General features: G+C 44.0%; 2 long non-coding RNA genes across 3 annotated transcripts in view; both read right to left on the reverse strand.

Annotated features, from left to right (window-relative positions):
• LOC116689756 (uncharacterized) overlaps positions 1–24,542 on the reverse strand; it is an 81,859-nt gene that overhangs the window by 27,049 nt on the left and 30,268 nt on the right. Inside the window, exon 3 of one of the 2 annotated variants that reach the window (XR_004332087.1) lies at positions 9,378–9,616. The exons of the other annotated variant lie outside the window; for it this stretch is intronic. This is a non-coding gene — a long non-coding RNA (uncharacterized LOC116689756). Of the gene's footprint in view, positions 1–9,377; positions 9,617–24,542 lie in introns of those variants that run through there. 2 annotated transcript variants of the gene reach the window in all.
• Positions 15,818–17,944, reverse strand: LOC116689755 (uncharacterized). Its single transcript, XR_004332085.1, has 3 exons — positions 17,849–17,944; positions 16,926–16,930; positions 15,818–15,829 (listed from the first exon to the last, which is right to left on the reverse strand). It is a non-coding gene; the product is annotated as an uncharacterized LOC116689755 (long non-coding RNA).

Consider the following 24,542-nt stretch of genomic DNA (forward strand, 5'->3'; position numbering starts at 1 on the left):
GCTTTGAGCTAAATGTCAGTGCTAACCTGCTAACAGGCCCACAATGATGATTCTGTTTGGTAGGTAGAATGTACACTATATGATGTTCACCAGTAGCAGAGCATGTTAGCATGCTAATTTGCTAATTTGCTATAAACAAAGTACAGTTTAGGACTGATAAGAATGCCTTGTATGTGTCTTGTATGTAGTCAGACATAAACCAAAGTACTGGGACAAATAAAAACGTTGTGGTTGTGGCTGGCGGCACGAGAAGAAAAGTCAGAATCCGTTTTTAATTACAAGTCTTTTATCTTCTGGGGTTCATGGATGCCTGTAAAAAATGGCATAGCAATTCATATAATAGTCCTTATGACCTCATAAGGGGCAAGATTGTAGATCGGCCCATCTTCATTTTCTCAAAGGCAGAGCAGGATACCAGGGCTCGTTTTACACCTATCACCATTTCTAGCCACTGGGGGGGCCATAGGAAGGCTAGGGAAACTCATATTAATGTTAAAAAAACCTTCAAGTGACATTTTCATGCCATGGGACCTTTAAAGGAGCTTCCCTGGTGTTGTAACACAAGGAGGGTCTGCCAGAGCTTCTTGTATTTGGTCCAAAAGTCCAAACCATCCCAAAAATGTTTTCACACTATAAACCATGGTTTAGTTTGATCCGGATCGAGTCTACCTATTTTTACCGGACACATTTTTCACCCGCAATTTTGGTTCAGACCAAACTGAAAAGTCCGAAAGTCCAAATGAGGTATGTGTGAAAACGCCCTAACTTAATCAGTGAATCAGCAACTCTGCTACTTTACACTAATGCTGAAGAGCTCTGTGTGAATCCATAACACACCTTCCACATGAATCAACAAGTAGTCACAAGGGTAATTGCACCTGCTAAGTATTAGTGTGTGTGTGTGTGTGTGTGTGTCTGTGTGTGTGTGTTGTGTGTGTGTGTGTGTGTGTGTGTGTGTGGGTGTGTTGTGTGTGTGTGGTCTGTCTGTCTGTGAGTGTGTCACCATACATGCACAGTTTGAAGTGTGTGGGTGTGAGATTTGTGTTTACAGCAGGTCACCATCACCCTAATCCTCTTGTCAGTTCTCTACAACATGCAAAGCTGCTCAAACTAGAATGTCCCAGGAAACACACAGCCGCCTATCACACAGACTTCAGTGGTGGCTTGCAGGACATGAACACCTCTGTCCAAGGACAACGTGTCTCCGTTGGCCATTACACATAAGCATTGTGGCCTCCGACGGCTAAATGTAGACCACCGGGATGCAGCTCCAGAGAGTTTCCAGTGTTAAAACATGTCTGGGACAAACTGAGACACTTGAGTGTGTGTGCTCAGGCTGACTCGAGGGCCAGCAGGTTTGCCCACATGCGCCACAAGCTCGCAGTACAATCACGCCTCCTGATCCTTATCTGAGCGACAGTGATGCCGACCTGCTCTAAGAAGCTTTACTGTGCTCCGCTCCACGAGCAAAAAAAGCTTTTTAAAGATTGACTTCTTTGTGGGGGGGGGGGGAGAGTTCTGAAGCTCCAAAAAGCTCAGTGTTTTATTACATTGTGTTTCTTCAATGACCTAGTGCTTGAAAACAACTTTCCAGCTGAGCAGTCCTAGCATTAACAAGTCGTTCATCTTTGATGAGCTCCATATGCAAACAAACAGGAGGGGAGAAAAAAGAGGCTGTGATCAGAGAAATAAAATCATATGTATATTCTGTCACGGCTCACATCCTGTGGAGTGCTGCAGAATGTGGTGTGCTTGAAGGAAAACAAATAGCATGTCCCGGTACAAGTCTGTTTGTTCCTGCTGCTTTCATTGGGATTGCATAAGCAAATGTGAGCCTTGAAAACGAATGTGCAGCTAAAAACTGCTTTCGATGATTTATTTCTTTTATGGTGGATTGCAGGAACACTTTGTCTTATCTTCAGGAAGTCTACCAGCCGGCTGCAGGGACATGTCAGGAGCCAACATCTCTCTTGCTCACGAGCCGTGTTGTTCCCTGCAGCTATATTCTTAACCTTGGGTGGTCACTTTACATTTTCTTATGCCTCCTCTCTACTCCCAATGTTTCAAACATATCCACACGGTGATGATGAGCTGTGGTTTTTATTTCAGTTTGACGGGCCCTGTTGTGTCTTTGTCTCAATTGAGAACTCCCCTTTTTATCTTTCAATCTCTCTCTCTCACACACACCACACACACACACACAACACACAGACCGTCTGCATGAAAGACTATGTCATACTGCATTGCAGAATAAGAATCCTCCCATCGCCCAACCCTACCCAGGTTTTCACAGTTGACAGTCAAGTTCTGGGTCAATTGAGCTGGCGGTAGCTCATATCCGTCTTGCTTTTTGACACACGTCGCAAACGAAAAACGAGACAAACGAGATTTCCACATAAAGGGTTGGAGGGCTCTTCTTCAATTTTCAGATGCGGCTTGCAGTCTTGGGTTCACCAGAGTACACAGGCACAGAGGCACACACGTGCACACATTATTTGGCTCACACAAGAAAAAGATTTTTTTTTTAAACATTTGAATTGGCTTTCCACGGTTCTCACCAGCATCTATTCTATGTCAGATCACATTTATTCTTTTCCACCAACATTCAACCCGCTACACTGAATACAGTCCGTACTGTGTAGTGTGTGTGTGTGTGTGTGTGCCGAGCCAGTGTAGCAGAGCCCAGGTCCCAGCAGTTCTGCTCAGTTTAGCTCAGCGATGTTAAAAGAACATCAGCACCCTGCGGTGAGGTTTATGCTTGGTGGTGTGTACTATGTGGCAAGTGAAAGGAGAACCGGGGATAGAGTCATCACGGTTGTGGGATGACCCTGGGTTCACGGCGTGCCGCTGCTCGCTCCTTTCATCAAGCAGCCCAGTTGTTGGTTTAGCTCAGGCCCTTCTCAGCAGGCCTTGGCACATGGGAGAGCCTGTGGCCAAAGAGGATTTGGTCAGAGGAGGAGGGAAGTCTGCTCCTGCTCAGCAGCAGCTTTTCAGCCATCAAGCTCCACCAACTCTTAATCATGCGTTACCCCCAAATCCTCCCTGCAAAACCGGCAGGGCCAGACCTAGCAGGTAAGAGGTATAGTCTAAATATATCCTAAAAGTAGCACACAGAAAACAAAGCAACAAACTCTCAGCATCACACCTTTAAAAACGCTCAAGTGTACCCAACATCAATCACGTTTCCTTAGAGACGCTTGGATGTTATTACAGCATTTATCTTTTAGTGGTGCAGTGGCACATCACAGGCAAGGAGATAATGACACGCTTTATTGAAATGGAGACGAATGCCACTCCTCACCATGGGTGGTCTAGTTGGGGAGTGTTGCATGGAGAACAGCCCCACAGGCAATTAGCATGCAAGTCAGACTGAACATCTCTGGTTTATGCATTACACACAGCTGGGCTCAAGACATCGCTCAAGTACAAGGCATTACAAAGTGTGTGCAGGTTTAAGCTAGAGTAACGGCATGTGTTTGTGAGTGCACATGCTTTATGCATGCAGGTGTAAGAGTGGTGGTGGAACACGTACTGTACTGTTTACAGCAGCGAGTCTCAACCAGCAGCATCAGGGGCCCTGTGGCTCGGCCTCAAGTGGAAGACAACCCTAAACACAGGTAGACACAAACTAATTAGGATTACCCACATGCACTCATACATGTCACGCCTGATGTTTGCTTTTCTTTCTAGTCAAGGTGTTGATTGAAGTTGTGCCTTTTTTGAAATTACTTCTTAAATCAGTTTTACATTTAAGTTGGAAAATTTAGTATTTCACTTTCCTAAAGTTAGGGGACTTGCCAGAGACAGATGAAATGTCTGCAGCCATACCAGCAGCTCTGTGAGGCATCAAGCTTGATGCTAACATCAGCATGCTAACACAGTTGACATTGCTAACATGCTGATGTGAAGCAGGTATAATTTCAAGCATAATTTCATACCATATGCACTATCTTAGTTTAGCGTTCTAGCATTCTAACATTTACTCATTAGTGCTGAAGCACAAAGTACAGCTGAGACAGTATGGCTTGATAATGATGGCTTGACTAGATGTTAAGTTATGGGATCACCAAAGTTATCACAATTCATTTTGAGGGGAACATAAATGTCTGTACAAAATGTCATGGCAAGGCAGCCAATACTTGTAAAGACATTTCAGACCAAAGTGGTGAACCGCTAATGTGGCTACAACGAATGCCCTGAAAGGCCAGTCTGACATTATCATTCAGAGCCACACAAGGCATTATTTTAAGGCATAATTATTAATACAACTATTTTCACAGGCTGTATGGTATGACCTGTCACCCGCAGTTGAGACCAGTTTGAGACCAATCAGAGAAATGATGAGACCGTTTGCCTTTTCCTTGCCATTTTTGACAAGGCATTAGGGCAAGATCGGTGTATTCTGAAGTCTCCCAGACCAGGGTCTCTGAAGTGTGCTCCCGCCATTGGGTGTGTAAAAATGTAGCTTAATGAGCCTGCAACTCAAATTGTGTTCTTTTTGTTTCAAACTTAAGGTCTAGAATGAGACTGGCGTACCCTGATCCTATTTAATTATCAAATTCAAGTGTTGGTAGCTACACAGTCTACAGTGTAAAAACTACTCAAACAAATAATGAAATGATGGGCGGCTGTGGCTCAGTGGTAAAGGCAAGACACGGATCCTTGAGTTCACCCCGATGCTTCCCCATCGGAGTGTGAATGTGTGTGAGTGTGTATCTGATGAGCAGGTGGCACCTTGTACAGCAGCCTCGGCCACAGTGTGTGAACGGGGAATGGTTCCTGTACTATGTTACAGAACTCAGAGTAGTCGTTAAGACTAGAAAAGCTCTATATGAGAACAGTCCATATCCATTTACAAATAGAACAACCAATGACATTTTTTGTCACTTGAAACAGACAAATATACATACAAAACGAAAAACTGGAGATAACAGAAGCCAAATATACCTAAAAAATGACCTAGACAACTGTCTGTGAAAGGATAAACCCAAGGTGGGAGGGGGTGTGAGTGGCCATCCTGCTGGGAGACACCACATAGTTTGTCATCTCATAAAGAGGCTTATAGGAAAGAAGAAAAATAGATCTCTCACTCACTCTCTCTCTCGTCATCATTATTGGATAAAATGCCAGGTGGGTGGGACGTTCTGGGCAGACGCTCTTTGTCATTGGCAGACTGCTGCGATTTTTGGGATTGTGCACGGTCAGGTGCAGCAGTCAGTCAAAGCCTTGGATCCCACTCAGCGTGTTGGCAAGCTGCCCTCAAACGCTTCCCCAAAGCCACAAGAGATGCCTGCAATTTGTCACCCCTATAAAATAACATTCTCCATCTAAATTGTCATTTAGAGGCAGAGGAGTTTGTGCTCCTACAGGGAACGACACTTAACACCCAATCTGTGTTTTCTTACAAAGCATTGTATTTTCCAGAACCCCCTCATCCACCCCCATCTCTCTGAGGCCTGTTTTTTTTTTTTTTAGCAGTTGGCAGGAACAGAGGAAGGTTTTTAAAGAAAGACATGTAATCTTTCCTGGCTGTGAAGCTTTCCTACTAGTTGGTGTAGAGACGGGCAGGAAAAGCCCAGAGGCCAGAGCATCAATTCTTTGTCTGATGACAGTCTTGGCAGATCGCCAGCGCCTGATTTCTCAAACCATGCATGCCACAGCACACCTCGGGCTTAGGAGACAGAGACGGAGATGGAAAAATTGACAAATGAACTAAGGTCTTGAAATTTCACTTGGTTCCTTCTTTTTGTCAGTTGTGGCTATACAAATATCAATTGACTCGTTATACAGAATCAAATGTTTCTCTGTAATTAGTTTCTTTTGAAAGCATTGTTTTTGCATTATTTTGCAAATATTTACAGGGTTTCCCATATGTCAGCTTTATGTCAGTCATTATAAAATGACTTATCATATCATCTTAGTAGAGTTGGTTAAATCCTTGTATGAATTTATAGATTTTTTGAGTTTTTCAGGTTCTAGAATGCAAGAAACACACATAATGATATATAATGATAATAATAATAATAATAATTTTAACAGTGTGCCAACTACATCCAAATAGCAATTAAACTTAATAAATAAAATAATGAAAGTGTTACGTCTTAACCCTTCAGAGATATCACTTTTTAAAACCTATTTAAGACCTTTCTGTTTTCCTAGCAACAGCTATGACATACGAAGCTAGCGCTGAACCAACCAGACTTCATTTAAAAAACAGTACTTTTAGCGTGTCTAGAGCCAACATATTTCACCATGTATACAGAGATGGCAAAAGTACTCACTTCCCGTACTTAAGTAGAAGTACAGATACTGCAGGGACTGTGTTAAAAAAATACTCTGGTAAAAGTAGAAGTACTGATTTAACTTCTTCAATCAAGTAAAAGTAACAAAGTACAGGCTTGGAAATGTACCTGAAGTATAAAAGTGAAAGTAGCCTTGTGAATGACAACCATTTTGTATTCAAAGCTCCCTGGAGCACACACACATTGAGACATAGAGTACACACTGAGAAAGTTCAGTGGCATGAAAAAAGTTTCTTTCTATGCCATTGGCTGCATTTTAAATAGATGTCTGCCAACAGGCCTACAACATCACATATATGATTATTATGACATATGAGACTGGGACTCCAGGTTAATAAGACTCTGACTGAGAAGCAAGATATGAATTCAGTTGTGATGTCAGAATTCACAGATCTAGTTTCTCTTTTTTAATCTTTCCTTGCATGATATTAGGAGGAATAATAAAACAAATGAAAACAACAGAAATATTTACGTGTGTATGCAAACCAATTAGTAAGACTAAAGGTCTCTTTAGATGGACACCAACACCTTTCCTGCGTCCTCGCTTGGATCCCCATGGTCTCCCTCCTAATAAACGCAAGGCAATCAATGCTTCTATGCCTGTATCCCTGCTAGTGGAACTGAAGGACAGTTATTGGCTGAGGTATCATATATTCCTAATCACAAGTCCATTTATGACAAATAGTGGCAATCTTGGCTAACCAGAGACTGTTACTGTTGATAGCAAATGTTAGCTATATTAGCATGGTTGTATTTCTAAAGCCTAATTCAATAATGTGTTTAAAACATTGAACCTATATGGAACGCTGTCGGATACGTCCAGTCTTGTGCCGATGCTCTGCCAAGCAAGACCCCCTGCTGTTATACAACTGTACATTGCTTTGAATTGCATTGATTGAAGCACAGTTTTTTTCATCCCCCCCACTGGTTTGCGCGGGGGATCAGTTACCATTGTGTCACTGGAAGTGAGGTTACACGTGTTGTCATTCATCTCCATGAGCACTACCTCACACGCCTGTCACACACATGCAGATGCATGGAGCAGAAGGACTATTCCGTGTTAAGTTATACATGACATACCTCAATCAATGGATCCTCCCCTGAGGGCATCTTCTCCTTACAGCTTATGTTTCATAAACTACTTTGTTTATGGTTTCACTTTTCTTTTGCATAGGCTATATGCTGTTTAGCGTGTGCTGCATACTTTTTGTAAAAATGCACCTTGCACAATGTGTCATGTATTATTGCATTACTTCAAATACTAAGTTACTCATCTTGTAAACTAGTATTCACATGAAATAAAACAATGAAGCACTGAGACCATTCAACAAAGCACTATGGGTAATAACAAGTTCAACACGTGAACTGGTTGCTATGGACTCGTCACTAGGGTAATATAGGTAACGCTGCCGAAGCTGAACATTATCCAAAACTCCATTTCTCAGACGAGCGTGCATGCGACCTCTCCTTCCTTCTCTAACGACTTGAAAAGGTTTTCGTTGGCACAATTTCACAAATAATCACCGGGACCCAAAAGGATATTTGAGTCTGGTGTGGCTGCAGCCTGGAGACCTCCCGCTTCATGCCCTCCCGGCCCTTTTGACTTTTCAAATAAAAGCTTATTAAAATATATTTTTCTGCAGATGTCTTAGTTACAACGCGAGCAAAGCAGTTTTGTGTTTTATATGTGCGGACGGGCTTTATTCAGTGTGGGAAATCCCACGGCCTCGACAAAACTACAGCTATAATTGTCTGTCTGACAGGGAGGACTCTGAAGGGAGGGCCTCCTCTGCTAGCGATGGGGGCCGAGGCTGAGAGAGCTACATGGAGCTACATGGAAAACAAATGACAAAAACTTTGCTGTTTTCATGAATGCAGAAGTTGGGTGACCCTCCCACCTAGACTAAAAAAAAGTTGGATGACTCCACCCTCAACAAAAAATAAAATTCCATAAGTACCGAACGGTCCCTAACTCAAGATGATGTGACAGCAGCTGACACGTTATTTAATGACTCAAAGCCTGCCAGGGCGTGATATTCTCTCCTCCCTACACAATATCATCATGAGCCGTGTATGTATCAGTAAAATTAAAATATTGGCACAGGACGTTGTCAAACAGAAGCATGTGTACTCAGCAAACCTCCCTTTGATGAAGAAAGGTTAAGGACAAACAGAGAAGGGGACACCCAGATGCAGTATAGCAGATGTGTGCACAGGTGCAAACACATTACTGCTGCTGGTCGACTGTGACGAGTTCATGAACTGAAACGACAGGTTGCTTCATATGTAGTCTATACCCACGACATAGCGTGCTGTCAGTCGGAGTTTCTGCTGCACGACTAAACCGTACACACCTTCCACCAAAACAAGTTCCTTCCTGAGGCTATTTCACAGTGGCACCGTGGCTCTGCCCGGCGCTTAGACAATTGTGATTGGTAATAAAGAACCAGAGTATGTCCCGACATGCTATGTGGACTAGCCAGACCCTCCTTCGCAGTGCTGTGGAGGAAGGTCTGGCAAAGCAAGACTTTGTCACATGTGGTGAGTAAAACAAATAATGACCATTAATGTGGTATTGTTTTTCTTATCAAAATTGTTTTGTGCATTTGATTTTCGCACAGACTCTGTACATAATGGTTATGTTTGTGAACTACTGTTTGGTTCAAGTAATAGGTTATAATTTATACTCTTTATTGATCCCGTATGGGGAAATTACAATTTCCACTCTGTTGTTATTACATACTACACACAGGCCTGAATTCCCTGCTATACATGCACTAATGGAGAGATGTCAGAGATGCTGGCAGCCCCCCTCCCCCCCCACAGCTGCGTGGGATTTGGTGCCACCTTGGCAGCGCCAAGGAGGTGAACTGGCACCTTCCAGGTACCAGTCCACCACCACACTTTGGTCCATCTGGGGACTTGAACCAGCGGTTCCCAACCCAGCGCCCTACAGACCGAGCTACTACCCAGACCAGACACTGCACATTGGCAATGGAATTTTCCATGTTAGAGCTACTAAATTTAAAAGTTGATTCAAAAGTACAAATTGTTACTTTAAAATAAAACAAGCTTTAAATCCCTGTCCTCTTTATTTACACTTACTATCAGTTTGTGATATTTCTGTGAGACCTATTGGAGATGTCAGGGGCCCTGAAACATGTGTATTGCTTTAACCCCAGCAGGTACATTATGGCACTTGTGCAATGGAAAGCCTCGTACAAAGCAGCGTGAGAAGAACCAGATGATGATTGGCAGGGCCCTCTGCAGACGGCCGCGCTCGCCAACTGGTTTGGGGTTTTCCTTGTCTGCAGCTGGAAAGGAGAGAGACACAGGGGTGACGAGAATGTACCAGAGAGAGAAACGAGAGAGAGGGAGAGTAGGAGAGAGGCGGAGAGAGCACGGTGCCAGAGATTTGCTGTGTCCCCTGATTTCTTCTTTTCTTGCCAGGTGTCCTAAGTCAAGTCTCACAGCGGAGGGTTAAGACAACCTAACTCTATTGGTGCAGCTTTTTATTACATTACATTACATTACATATTTACTATATAGCTAACTCAGCTGTCTCATGAAATCAAAGTCAACACCGTTGACAAGAAAACTCTTGACAAGGTCAGCCGAGCCAGTGTAGGGTTGTTTGAAACAGTTCAGTAGACTATTTTGTACTTAAGGCAAGTCCAAATCTGATATTTTGTAGGTGTGACGTTTATCTAATAACTTAAAAAGGGCTGTATTGGTGCCAATGTCCATCCAACGAATCAGAACAGTGCATCTCATACATATATCGCCTGTCAGTTCCATCACCATATTGCCCTGACCTTCTTACTGTATGAGTGGCATCCGTGTATCCGCTCTACCACGTAGGCTTCATAGGAAGTAAGTGGTGCCGAGAGTTTCTTGGACATCCTCAGAAGACGAGCTTTAAGATGAGTCTGATGGTTCAGGCGTTCTTCCATTTTACATCGACCAAGCTCACGGTCAAACTCAGCTCACATCCACAGGACGTTCTTGCACATAATGCCTTTTTTGACTTGCCTTTTTGCCTTGACCTAGAAACACCCTGTCTGTAACCTGGTGGACTCAATCCATTCATTCCTTTAAGTACACCCCCCTCATCCCACAACACCCACCGATACTCAGACACTGCAGCTGTCCAGTCTCCCTCCAGGGTCAAAGGCAACATCCTAATGCTCATCCCACTTGAGACTGGCACCTGTTGGCCTCGTCTTAGCCTGGCCTTCATAAAGACAACAGAGAATTCAATAAATCAAGCTTAGAGCCACGAGGCCTGATGGTGCCTCCGTTCACCAAAGTGTCGCTGCTGTCTTCTTCCTTCATCACTTTCCTGAAGCAGTGAGCGGGATTTCCAGCTAACGTGATTTGCCACTTGAAAGATTGAGGAGGCCTAGGTCTTCAGAACAGCAGATGGTTTATACAGCAATATAACGCAGATTAAAACAAATGAATGAACTATGAAAAATACCGTACACTGGTAGTAGTGCGAGGCTGAGTGCTGCTGCAGGGAATGTATATGCTGGGACTTGTAAAGCTGTGGAAAAGGTTGTGGGGAATTTGGCAAACAACTTGTCTTCCTGTGAATACAACAGTGTGATTCTGTCTTTAGGGCTTGATTTAAGATACGATTATAAAAAGCAAATGTAAAACCATTAATTTATCCACTTGTCAATGTAGATTTTCAAAGATTGGAAATCTAAGAATAGACACATTTGACATGCTGCCAACAAATGTCTCTTTAGTAGTTTCTATAGTATTAGCAGAATCGTGCACAGCTTCTAGCAGGGCCAGTCTTTAACACTATGCCAACATGCCAGTTTACGCCTATTGAACTTGTATTTGCCACAGTGTGATGGCTCACTTCCTCACGTCACTTTCTTTTTTAAGATTCATGTGAACTCAGCTGTCCAAGAGTGTAATTAGAGGGTATTTAGATCGTAGGCTGGAGGAAAATTGGTCCGATTGTAACTTTGACAAAGTGCGAGTCACAGCTCTGATCCTCTCCTTCATTAGAGCAAATCCCTGCCACAAAGACCAATGAATAAGAGATTTACTGTAGTCTGGGAGGTCCGCCGAAAAAAAAAAAAAAAGTCAAGTCTACTGAGCCTGTGTTCCTGTGTGCATGCGTGCGCGTATTAGATCTGTGATGTAACTTGAAAGGTTTCCAGGCTTTTTTTTTTCTCCTTCCACTGTGTTTCTACATCGCCTCTTCTCGCTGTCACTCACACCCCTTCCGCTTGACTTATAATTAACTGCAGTTGTTAATGGGCTCAAGAGGAATTTAGCTTGTAAGCTGATACTACAATTAGGGCTTGTTGACTTTGCATAAATGTTGGGGGCTGCCCTCCCCAGGGGCACAGGGCAAAAGAAGGGCGTCTTTGAGGGGCTGCCAGACCGGGCCGGACCTCCTGAGATGTTGGAGGGGGAAGTGGAGTCTACAACACACACAGAGAAACCATTTCCCTAAGTCCTTTGGGGTCTTACAGGACATTAGGTTCACCTCTGGAAACTTAGACGAGACCCCGTGGACCGTCCTCCAGAGGCTAGCCATGCAGAATTATTTAAAAAAGGAAATGGGCTTGTGGAAACTTGTATATGTATATGTAGAGGACTTTTCCTTTTGTCAAAATGAACTTATCCGCCATAATGATCAGTGAGTGAAGTGTTTTTGGTATTAAGAAACAAATATTTTGGGTTTAAATATATATATACTGTACATAAAAAAAGATGCTTGTATCATGGAATTGCCCTCCCCCATGACAGGACTTTAAATGAAATACACATGTATGAATCATTATGCTACTTTTAGTTGTGAGAGCTGCACAAAGTCTGATAAATTGCCTCAAGTGATGTCATTTGAGTCTTAACCCCAAGATTACCTGCAGGAGACCTTAGCCTATCATTGTAACTTTAAACGCGGCCTTCATTTTGGCCAACCTGACATGCTCAGTCAGAAGGCGGGCACTCAAATGACTAATCTGATTGGTGGAGTGCTAACCCCAAAATGACGAGCGGGATAAGCGTGACCAGAGTCTCTCAAAATCTGTCAAAAATCTTTCAAACTGATCTTTGAGAATCTGAAATGACAACAGATTCAGCAGCTGCACGGCCCATTTCTCCTTCAAATGTTTTTGGTGAACTATTTTAGTAAAATATGAGATTGTACTCTGAACAAGCCGCCATGACAGTCTGGCTTTGAATTTCCGGAGAAACCAGACCCACGTGACGCGTTCGTCCAATCAGTGTGATACACTGATGTGTATCAATCAATGTAGTAAATTACATCTTGGATGCCCAAACAGGCTGAAAGGCAGACTATCGATTTGCAAGTACAAATTATAGGAAGACTAATCTGTATGCCTTTATACTTGACATGCATCAAATAAACTTTTTTTTCTGCATTCTTAAGTAGCCTAAACAAAGAACAAACTATTTATTTTAATCACCTCCCAGGTAACAGACTGAATATAATCTACCTTCCTCACTGTAAGTGGCATCCTACCCCTGGCAACGTTACAGGAGTGTAAAGGTAAATCTGTGAAGTACTCGGTGAAGTACTCCTTTAAGACTGGCATGTTGAGTTGAAATGTGTTTATTATATTAAATCTTAAACGGATTAGTTGTGTAATTGATATTCAGATAGTGTAGTGGATGCGGGCGAGGAGACCACTGTTGGATCCTCAGCCAGAGCTGTGGGTTCCTCTGGAAAACAAGCTCTGTAATTGCCTCTTTCCTTTTGCTGGATGCTGCGAGTCACAACAAGTGCCAGAGCTCGTTCTCTTTTTCTCTTCCTCCCTGTTGCTTAACAGAGAAAATAATTCAGCAACACAGAAAGAACAAGCTGTAAAATAAGAAACTACCCTACGTCTCCAGGTGTATGCCAACACAGCTTCCAGCGAGACATAAGTCACTGTGTCTCGGACTCAGTGCTGCTGGAAAGGAATATCTGCATATGAACCTACTATTGTCCGATTGAAAATTATTGTATGAACGATAATTAACGCTGTTTTGATGCTTTAAAGGTCCAGTGTGTGTGAATTTCTCCCATCGAGCGTTTTTCTTTTTCTGGGCGAAGAAGAAGACTCCTGTTCCTGAAATTAGGATTTTGAATACGTGTGGTCCTCCACGTCTCCTTCTTCTAACTTGCCGGGGCCGGGAAGCGATGATACCCGTTAGCAGCGTTAGCAGCAGCTGGGAGTAGATCATGTGACAGAGAAAACACAAAGGCAGAGCAGTACGTCCTGTATGTCCCTCAGGGGCTAACGTGTTTCAAGATGGAGCATGAATATGGAGCGTCTACCCCACGTCTTGCAAGTGAGAAATGTAAAATTTCAAGCCAATAGGACTACTTGGAATTGATGTTGGTGGTAAATATTCATAAAAAGGACAAGTTTGTGAACGGGCAACACCGATTTTAATTAATGACAACTAAACATGTTACACACTGCACCTTTAAAGTGTGATTAAGTAACTTTTGAAAGACAAATACAATCTTTCTCAGCTGCTGCTTATTGCTGGCATCATCCTTTATTAACCAGGGTAGATCCCTATTGAGAGGAGACGGGGTCTAGTGGGTTTTGGAAACTATGATACCTTGGAGTGAAATTCTCATTCTGTCTATCACGCTTCCAGGGAGGTCAAAGGTCAGGGTCAGCTGGTTGGGTGTCTTAATCTCTTCATGCAGGCATCATTACTGTATGCCTGTACTGTAAATCAAGCGGAGGTGGAAATAAATCAATCAAGTTGTGATCCATCTGTACAAATCAAGGTGTGTAGAGGGATCACAGGAGGTGATTGATGATTTGAAGTTCAGTCGGTATGCTGCAGCTCCGGCATGTAAATTCTCCACCACTGTCTAATTCCGACAGCAGCGACTTTGTCAGGCTGGTTATGTTCGTTAATCTGGTTCCAGGTCTTTGTGTTTGCTTTGGCAGTGTCATCATGGGTGGATATGATGCACTGTCCTGTCATCACAGATTTCCTGCTCTTCGTTTGCCTTTTACTGTGTTGTTCAATAGCTTTTTCACCAAATAATGATGTCCTTAAACATGCAAGATGTTGCAAGTCTGGACAACTCCTCCTGGGATCTTTCAGCCTATCTCATGTTTTGGTCAAGATATTTCAGAGATAAGAACAACTTGACAAGAGAGTGAAATCCCCTGCAGTGTTGAGCTGGAATGCAACCCAGCAGGTTGTCAGCTCTCCATGGCACACGGCTGCTCAGCCCGGCAGAGCGCCAAATTAGGCCTGAAGACTCCCAGTGGATGGCTGTACAGATTACCGCAATGTCTGAAACATTGGCAAGATCAGAGGTTGAATGTGTCCTTTGGCTTCTTCTAAATATAAACCTGTCTGGATGCAGCCAAAGAAATCAAGATGCAAACAGACCTCATTATATTTTCCAGAGCTGCAGGGGTTTGTGCTCCTCCCAATTAATTAGGCGTGTGTGTGCACTTGTGTGGGTGGCAAGCTCTTTTGAATGCAAGCGATAAAAAGCAGTCTCAGAGTTGGTAAATCAATTTTGTGGTAACTTTTAAGGAAAACAACGTGGGTCTTATTTTTTGTAGTTTTGCCATCATTTCTATCTATAATTATAACATTGTTCTCTCCAAAGTTGCTTAGATCTGAGAACACAGCTGTTTGCTGTGTTCTCAGATCTAAGCAACTTCGGAGAGAACAATGTTATAATAGATAGATAGATAGATCTTAGCAACTTTGGATGTCTCTTAGGGCCCAACTCCAATAGGGGCGTCACCAACGGACGCCGCTCTAATGCCTCTGGGCGCAATCGAAATCGGCCTAAAGCCAATCAGAGCGATGAAGGAGATGACATGTTGCAGAGCTATCATCATCGCGTAAAGCCTGCCTCGGCGGTTGTGATTGGTGCCTCGATTTGGAAAAATCGGAAATGGGCTTGAAAGGGCTCTTGGCCAGACGGACTTGCAGAGCAAATCTCAAATCTGGCAGAAGGTTGTCAGGGTTTTCCCAAGCAGAGAACACAACAAGTCAGACAATCAGCTTCAAAGCCTCAAAACATTTGTAGGTGACCAAAATGTTCAAACGGGTCCCGTCATGTGCTGTAAAGGGACAGGTGTCGTAAAGAGCTAACAAAACATAACCAAAACTGTGGAGGCTTTTGTTGAAAAAGGATTTTGTATCAACGTATGTAGGCTACAGTGTGATACACATGTCAATGGGAAAAAATTGTAAAAAAATAGGCACAATAGCTGTATTATTATAGCTTATATTTCCTTACACAAAAAGCAGGGAGAACTTAAACTTCACTTCAACTGTAAGTGGTGCTTATTATTCTCGAATGGAAAGCCTCAGCTGTTTCAGTGAATCATACTGGTGACACAATTCCCACACTAATTGCCTCATATTTCTCTGAAAACATACCAAGAGGCCTATTTTAAAAGCTAACACAAACTCATCAGCATGCAAAGTCCGTAAAGTCTGTGTCATGTGAATTAGAGCAGCCTGTCCAGCCCGTTGTTTCGCTCAGGGATGTTATGCTTCACCATGTGCATGGAAGACGGATGAACAGTGAGTCCTGCCGTTATATCATATCTCCCAGAGAGACACATGTTTACAGACAGCAAACCGAGCCCTAATGAAGTCATCTGCGAGAGAAATGCTGGGATAGGCCTGCAGCGAGCCTGTGTGTTCCGATGCCAAGTGCTGCTGTACAGTGATGAACGACTGCAGCCGAATTTTGCTAATGATCATTTTTTGGAAAAGCAAATAGATGTATCCAGCATCAATATTTCTTAATTACAGTCGTTTCCTGTGGAATTCTCTGTTGACAAAAAAAGGGGCGAAACAATCTGTCAGGCGAGAGAGGGAAAGAGAGAGATTCTGGGAAGCAGGAAAAGTAAACCTCAAAGGATCGATTTCATCATTCGTAATGGATTTTCACCTTTTTTTGTCTAGGTGTGTGTGCGCACATGTCTGAGAACAGTAAAGGGAGTGACACCCACATTAAAGGCAGAAAGTGTGTGTGGGGGCAACCAAGAGAAAAACATTGTGACTTTCTCTGCCCTCCAAATCCCCTGCAGACTACATGCCAGTGGCTACATGCTGCTCAGAGTGGTTTAATGCCCTGTCAGCTGTGGTGGTGCAAGAGAACTCACACACACACACACACACGCACACACACACACACACACACAGTGCTAAACCCCATCACAAAGGGCTGCAGCTGCTGCCAAGAAGCACATATGAATCCTGAGAGGCAGTGTGTGCTTGAGGTTTGGGGATGGTGGCACGACATGTGTATATAGATTTTTGGTGTTTTTTCCCCCAACATCTCCTTCCAGGCAACATGGCAATGGTATGGTTAGTAGCTGCCTGGAAGGCGACGCTGGAGGCTAAAAACACCATTGAGCTCCCAGGAAGTGCACCGCCGGGCTTGGAAGCGATTTGAACATAGCAGCCTTGCCATGCCATTTTGATCCATTCGGTCGGATAACATTTGGAAAGTGTAGAAGAGCTTCATGATTAAATCATTTAATCCCCATTAAAGTTAGCAGAGCGTGTAGCCGGCAAGTGTCTCTAGTGCGCCTGCTCTATCATTTTTGGCGTTGGAGTTAAAACTGCACTTTACATTACACATGCTGGGCTGGGGTGGCAGTAGCTCAGTCTGTAGGGAGTTGGGTTGAGATCTTGACGGTTGCTGGAACAAGTCCCTGCCAAGGTGTTCTTAAGCAAAGTAAAGCACCCCCAACCACTCAGGGCACCTGTTGTTGCAGCCCACACACTGACATCTCTCCATTGCATGTTTAGGAGTGTGTGTGTGTATTTCAGGACTGTGTGTAGTGTATATTAACAACAGAATGTAAATTGTAATTTCCCCAGATTTTAAAGTGTGACCAACTGTCATAGGAATGAATGTGGTTCTGCCTTTAATGTTCTAGTTCCTAGAATACATCCATGGTTAATATAGGTGCTCTGTGTGTAGCTGGAAGCAATGGTGGCACTAATAATAGACAGGATGTACAGTCAGGGTTATGGACACATCTAAACAGTGACCGGTTGACTGTTTTGGTTCAACGGAGTTCCAAAGCAGGAGAACTCATTTAGTGTGTCTAGGGCTCCAGAAGTAGAAGCCCCGGGCAGATGGCTTACAGTTGGAGCTCAGCCTGGGCTTGAATGAGCATGAAACCACCGCAGAATTCATTGGGGTCTGGTGATGACATTCCACTACAGCCCCACAGCAGGGCCAGGCTGCCAAAAAATCAGCAACTTTAAGGAAGTCAACTACAACTCCCAAGGAGCATTTGCTAAGAAACATACATACATTCAAAAGGTGTATTAGTTCTTGTTTAGGTTCTGGATTTCTCATGGCACAGTGTTTGGCTTCCATGTGCAGCAACAAAGCACTACAGCTCTGACTCTCACCTCTGACTCGTAGTTAAGGAAGTATTTAGAGCTGTCTGTCATACTAAACTAACATGATTTATACTGATGGCCATAACATAACTATCCTGTAGTATAGTGAAATGACACATAAGACGGTTTCTGTGTTGAGGAACTTTAAAGTGTCCATATTCTGCTCATTTTCAGGTTCATAATTGTATTTTGAGGCTGTACAAGAATAGGTTTAAATGGTTTCATTTAAAAAAACACCATATTTGCATGCTACAGTTAGCCACCTGGTCTCTAGTGACGTAGAAAGCCGTGCAGATGTTGAACCGCTCACCCGGAGACTGAAGGACATTGAGAACCCGGATCTCACTCAGAACACCATGGATAGTTTTTTTTCCAAGTTTGTATGTGTGTGGAAGCACCAGAGACACAAAATAAGAGCCCAGATTTTCATAATATTGGCACTTTAAGAATTAAATTACTGGTCGTCTTCAACAGGAAACATTGTGTTAAAGCAAATACGTATTGGCTTAAAGTGGTGCAGATGTTCGTATTAAAAAAAACAGCAAAAAAGTTGATACACTGAGATTCTCAATATGTTTTCAGATATTTACTATCCATCTCTTTATTGTGTTGCCACTCACTCTCTCACTGCCACCCACCCACCACGCTCTCTGTTATCCAAACTCTCCAGTGTGAAAGGCCGGGATTAACCTTGGATTTGATGACGGCCGCAAGCCCATACACTCACCAATCCCTCTGTCGGACCCACCCTCATGAGCTCATCTCTTCTAATGAATAGCCACGGTCACAGGTGAACACACACACACACACACACACACACACACACACACAAACACACAACAAATAGACGCTTATCCATGCAGACACATACACACTCACAACAGCAGCATATTAGCTCTCTTTTTGTGTGTGTGTCTTTAGTCAGATTTGATGGTATTGTTGCTCTGTCAAAGGCAGCTCTTACAAGAAGGCAGCCTTGTCAAGCCCAAAGCGGTGCTGACAGGGAGCATGTCCGAACGCCACACGCAGCTCGCACATACTGTACATACACAGCAAGACTGCATATGAAATCATTTTTAGCTCCAGTGTCTTTATTAGAGCCATAACTCTGAGAAAGAAGTGTGTCTGGCTCAAAGCAGAGAAGCCTGATCCATAAAGGCCTTTTGGGAGGAAGGCTTAGCAAACTGCCGCCGCAGAACCGTGTGTGCAAAGCTGTATTCCCACTTTGGTTGGCGGTCCCCGGCCTCTCATGAAGGTGTAGCTCTCTGGATATGTTATATGTGTTGTTATATGTGCTGAGAAAGTAAATGCAGTCACTTCCAACTCGTCACACAAGGCCACTTAGTCCGGACCCACTGGCATTCAATGTGCAGGGCAGTCTGATATACTTCATATGTAACTTCATTTTAGTAGGTTAAAATAGTTAAAAGTTTAAATAAGTCAACGTTGACTTACACAGGAAATGAACAGCGGTCTCCCGGTTGAAGGCCCTGTTTGTTTGACCTGTCCATACAACCACGCCGACCTCCTCCCTACGCAAACTTTGTCCCTCTTTATACTATGGCACCTTACTTCCTCCTTAAAGGCAGCCCTGCATGCGCACAACTGACGCTAACGACAGGGTTCCACTCAGCCAATCACCTCGCGAATTTTGGCCAGCAAAATTTTGCCTTTCGGGGGCAAAATTCTTCTCTGTTTGCCGGTATTTAACTTCTCCACATTCCAGTTCCAATATTCATATTATATCATGTACATTATTTTAAACCTAAGCGCACACCTTTTGCTCCTCTCTCTCTCACACACACACACACACACACACACTCACACTCACACACAGTGTCCTCTTGTAGTGTGATCTCCTGAGGAGATAGTGCTTATTAGTGTCCTATAAATCTTTCCTACCTCCCAGTGGGGCCCAAAGTCACAATTTACAGCAACACGTGCTGCTGTGGTTCAGGCTTCAGCCTGGGTGAGTTGTGGGATGTTCAGGGCCAATTTTAACTTTATGCCCAGAGTGATAAGATCATCATGGGATACTGTGTGAAATCCGGTTGTGGTCACAATTAATATATTGAACATGTCAATGTGGAATCCAATTGCCCGTGGATGTATTATAGGTTTAATCCAGCTTTTCATCACATCAGAGTTGAAAGACGTTTTGAAAAGGATCAATATGACAGACTTATGAGTTAACAGTTGTGGTGCTGTTTCCCAAGGGCAGAAATAAAGAGGGCACTGTAACAGCAAAATCACTACAATCAACACATACCTCCACCTCCTTGAGAGGATGCAGGGAGGGGGAAAGAGAGGAAAAAAGGAAAAAAGGGGGGGGGGGGGGAGACAAGTTACAGGAGGAGGAAATAGAAGGTGAAGAAAAGGGAGAGGAGGGTGGAGAGGAGATAAATCTTGTGCCGTGTTCACAGCAGGCCTGTCAAGGGTTGAAACATGACATTAATGTGGCCTGAGATTGGTCATAACTCTAATAATGGCTCCAGACTATTTGTAAAAAAAATAAAAAAATAAAAAAATAAAAAAATGACATTTGGAGGGAACCATTGTGGAGCATGAGTGACAGCAAAGCAGCGCACAATGCCTGGGAGTAAGCTTGTAATCTGGGGTATCAGATTCACCGTGGTAAAAGGGCATGCTGGGAGTGAATGGAGTCTTTGTGGAGGCTGCGGCTTACAGGCTCATTTGCATGCAGTGATAAACGTTGTTTACACTGGACATACAGCTCTGTGAAGTGGTAGGTAAACGCAGCAGGAATGATAGATTTACTGCCTCACATGGGAGCCAGACGGTTATGGAGTAAGCACACACACTCACACAGCTGAACACATACACACACACACACACAAAGATTAATTCATGCAACAGGTATGCAAACATAACCTACACACAAACAGATACGCAAACACACACACACACTCAGACGGGTAATTTTGTGCAACAGGGATGTAACAGACACACACACACACACACACACACACACAAAACAGTATCCATCCTCCTGGTGATGAATGCCCACTTCTTTCTAGCATGGCCGACGTTCATATTTCCAGCCGATCTGTCAACATCACGCTCAAACAATGTTTATGTTCTCCATGTAGATTCAATAAACACATAAGATATAAGCTAGAGTTCTTGGGGGGGGGGGGGGGGGGGGGTTGACCAGGTCCACTGCCTTGTTCTAGGATGAGGAATCCCCTCACTGAGCAGACGGGGCAGGCTGTAGGGAGGGGCCCAGGGGCCACGTGCACACCCAGACCCATTTAAGGAGCTGAGGGTGATTTGTCATCCTGTGGAGGCGACGGACAGGAGGGTGGCAGCGTGGCGTTGGAGGGGTTGTGTAGGCGGGGGTGGCGGACAGGGCCACCGATTTAAGGCAGTAAACGGGTTTCGGGTCACTGGCAACACACAGTGGGCCAGTCACTCAGTTCCATAACTGGACAAGGTAGAGGGTACGGGATGGAGTCAGTAGCTTGGGGGGGAGGGGGGGGTCACCCCCTCCACCTCCTTCACCCACTCTCAGCACCCCTGCAGAACCTCTGGGGCAGTGGAAATGGTAGCTCAGCTCTCTTTGAAATAAAGTTCCTTCAGTTCAAAGCCAGGCCGGGAGTGTTTGTTTTACAGTGCAACGTGATGTTGGGTGGAGGGCTCCACCCGGCCACTTATCTACATGGAATGGAATTTAGAAAGGTATAAATGTACCAGGTTTTTTACTTGCTTTGCCCCTGCTGGTATATAGACATATAGGAATAATATTGGACAGAACAACACAATGTAATTCTGCAAAATAAAACATCTCGTTCATTATTAATTTCAATTGTTTTCAATTGTCACCATGGCAGTACTCTGATCCAATCACAATCAGTAGAATGACAGCACTCTAGCCCAAGAGGAGGTGGGGGGGGGGCAATCCTATTTCAGGAGGGAGGTGGGGGTACCCCCCTGCCCCTGTGCCCCCCCTTCTAGTCCCACCGCTGAGTGCAAATGGATTACAAAACAGCAGGTTAGACCATTTCCCACCCCACCTCATCACGATGTTCCTTCCACAGAACGCTGTGGGGCTCAGACGCTAAGACCAGACGCCACAGGAGACGGAGCTCTTTGATGGGATCTGTCTGCCTCTCACGCTGTCATTGCTGCTGTGCTGTGAAAAGAACGTGACATCCACCTAACCCCCCCCCCCGGCCCACCACCAGCCGCCCGACCCCCTTGTGTTAAACGCATCCCCCTGTTGGTGGGAGAAATAATATTGAGTTTCCCAGCTTCCCGCCGAGACTCGTAGCAGGGGAACGGCGGCGGTCAGACATCTTTCTCATGTGCTGCCAGGCTGCTGCTGCAGCGAAGGGCCAATAAATCAGCTGGAGGTACACACACAGCCTGTGGCCGAGTGAAAAAGAGCAACAAATGACAGCAGAACTCTCCCTCTGTCAAGTGCTTTATAGATTGAATTGTAAGGTCAAAGTTCAAGTGATGATGCAAGCCGTTGTCTGCTTAACGTGCACCGTGCACGTGTCCGTGCTCAGCCAAGGAGCCTTTGTTAGAGAAGAAACTCGGCGTTACTCCCTAATACCTCTCTCTCTCTCTCTCTCTCTCTCTCTCTCCCTCTCTCTCTCTCTCTGCTGGCAGCATGATGTGTCTGCTCTATGATGTAACAGATTATGATTAAACTTTGATACATAAAACAAATGCTTAAGCAGCTTTGAACCAGGACCTCCGGTGGTTGGAGTAGGTAGCTAGTATAATATAATGCGCAAATTATATATAAACAAATACGATACACATTTGCCAACCATTTCTTTTCTTCCGTTGCTCATCTTATTTTTTGGGTTGTTGTGAACATTAACTAATCATAAGTTTGTGTTTCTAACTTCTCAGATAACAAAAGCTGATTCAAGATATCAATCGAAAATGAAGTTACTATTATTAATGTTTACAAATGTTGAAAGCTAAATCTAGATAGATCCCGTTTCCAAAGGTCTCCGTTTCTGCCCGTCCAGACTGCAACTACCCCAAACTCACACAGGGTCCGCAGCGTTACCGAACACCGGAGACGATATTAAACGCGTTGCGTGACGAAGCCGTGGGATTGGCTGGGAGAGAACAGTGATGGCGGGGATGGTAACTGCAGACTCGTAGCTGAGTTAGCTGGATTGCGCTGGGATCCAGTGACATACATTTTTAGACACGCGTGCGGATACACACACATGACTGGATTTAGCCGAGTCTGACGGAGGCCTGATTGGTGTCTCTGTCCCTGGGTGGGCTGATTTAAAGTGTCCCTGAGGTCTCGTTCCAGGTAGGGAGGCAGACAGGGGCCTGGAATCCCCCACCCACCCACTCCTCCCTCCCTCCCTCTCCTCTCTCCCTCACACCCACTCCTAGTGCTCGCTCACACCCACTCACACACACATACACACACACAATTGCTCAACGCAGACTCCACTTCATCCACACAGCATCCGTGCTTTCTCACACTGGCCCGGGCTGTCTGGGTCTTTGGGTTTGTGTGGATTTTTCTCTCCCCCCCCCCGTCCCGTCCCCAACGAGCTGCCGCACATTCCAGCAGCACCCGGGCTTATTATTGGAGGAAATTTATAGGGCCATTTATTTAACTGGATATGAATGACATCGGCTCTGGATGAGTGAAGCTAGGGCAAACTGCCGGGCCATGTGGTCCAGGGAAAACAGAGCAAGGAATAAATCAACTGGCTGCAGAAAAGAGAGAGAACGAGAGAGAGAGAGAGAGAGAGAGAGAGAGAGAGAGGTGGAGGGTGGGAAGGTGAGAGACAGATAGAACGAGATAAAGAGACAGTGAAGTAGAATCAAAGTGAGAAGGAAAGCCAGAGGCACAAGAGGAAAGAAAGTTAAAAAAGAAGAGTAGATGATCAGTGGTGGGGTTGTACCATGCTGTAGACCATGAGCTTGGACAATTAACCACATACAAAATATGCTGTTGGGCCCCTCTTGACTTTCTCTGCATGTGTATTCAGGAATATGCACCTTATGAGCACAATGACATAAAGAAAACAAGTGACATGCATAAACCTGGGGGGACCAGGTCACAGGGACTGATCCTGTTGTCAAATGGTGTTCTATATCAATTAGAAAATGAAGAAATAATCAAAGATCTGAAGTCTATATATTGGGTCTACTATCTGGTCATTAAACTGCATGAAAAAAAGAGATGATTTACTGGTGTGAGGCAAGTCTTTGTCATGCATGAAAATAATGCTGTAACAAATGTTTACAGTTTTTTACGATTGCTATGACAATTTTCAATACTTAACAACTTTCCTAAACTCTTAACACAGTTAGCCCAACATCTGTCTGTGTAGGCTTTACTGTTGGCACATTTCTTGTTGCTTTGAGACAAAATGCATACAGTTAATACAAACTTTTAAATGCTTGAACTCCTTTTACACACAAGCTCAACCAAGACCAAAACCATGGATTTTTACTGACAAATTCACAAATGCTTTCCCACTGTATGTCAGAGCAGATACCATCATGTTCTAACCCTAACTTAAAGGCTAAAGTCAAAGTTAACAGCTGTTCATATTGTAAATGGAAACACAAATATCTCCCCTGCATTTACATGTATTCCATTGCTACTGTAAATGAGAGAAACAGCTGATTGAAGTTATGCAAATAGATCGATCAGCTGATTCCCCTCTAGGAAACACACTCAGGGGTTGGGGTTCTTTCAGTCACATGACCAACTGTTTTTACAGTATTCTTCATATGTTACAGTAAGTTAGTGATGTACTTCGACAGCAAAGATTACAGAAACCAAACCTGGCCACAGATGATTCTGATATCTTACAGTAG

The sequence above is a fragment of the Etheostoma spectabile genome, chromosome 5 (assembly GCF_008692095.1).
Source record: "Etheostoma spectabile isolate EspeVRDwgs_2016 chromosome 5, UIUC_Espe_1.0, whole genome shotgun sequence".
Lineage (NCBI taxonomy): Eukaryota > Metazoa > Chordata > Actinopteri > Perciformes > Percidae > Etheostoma > Etheostoma spectabile.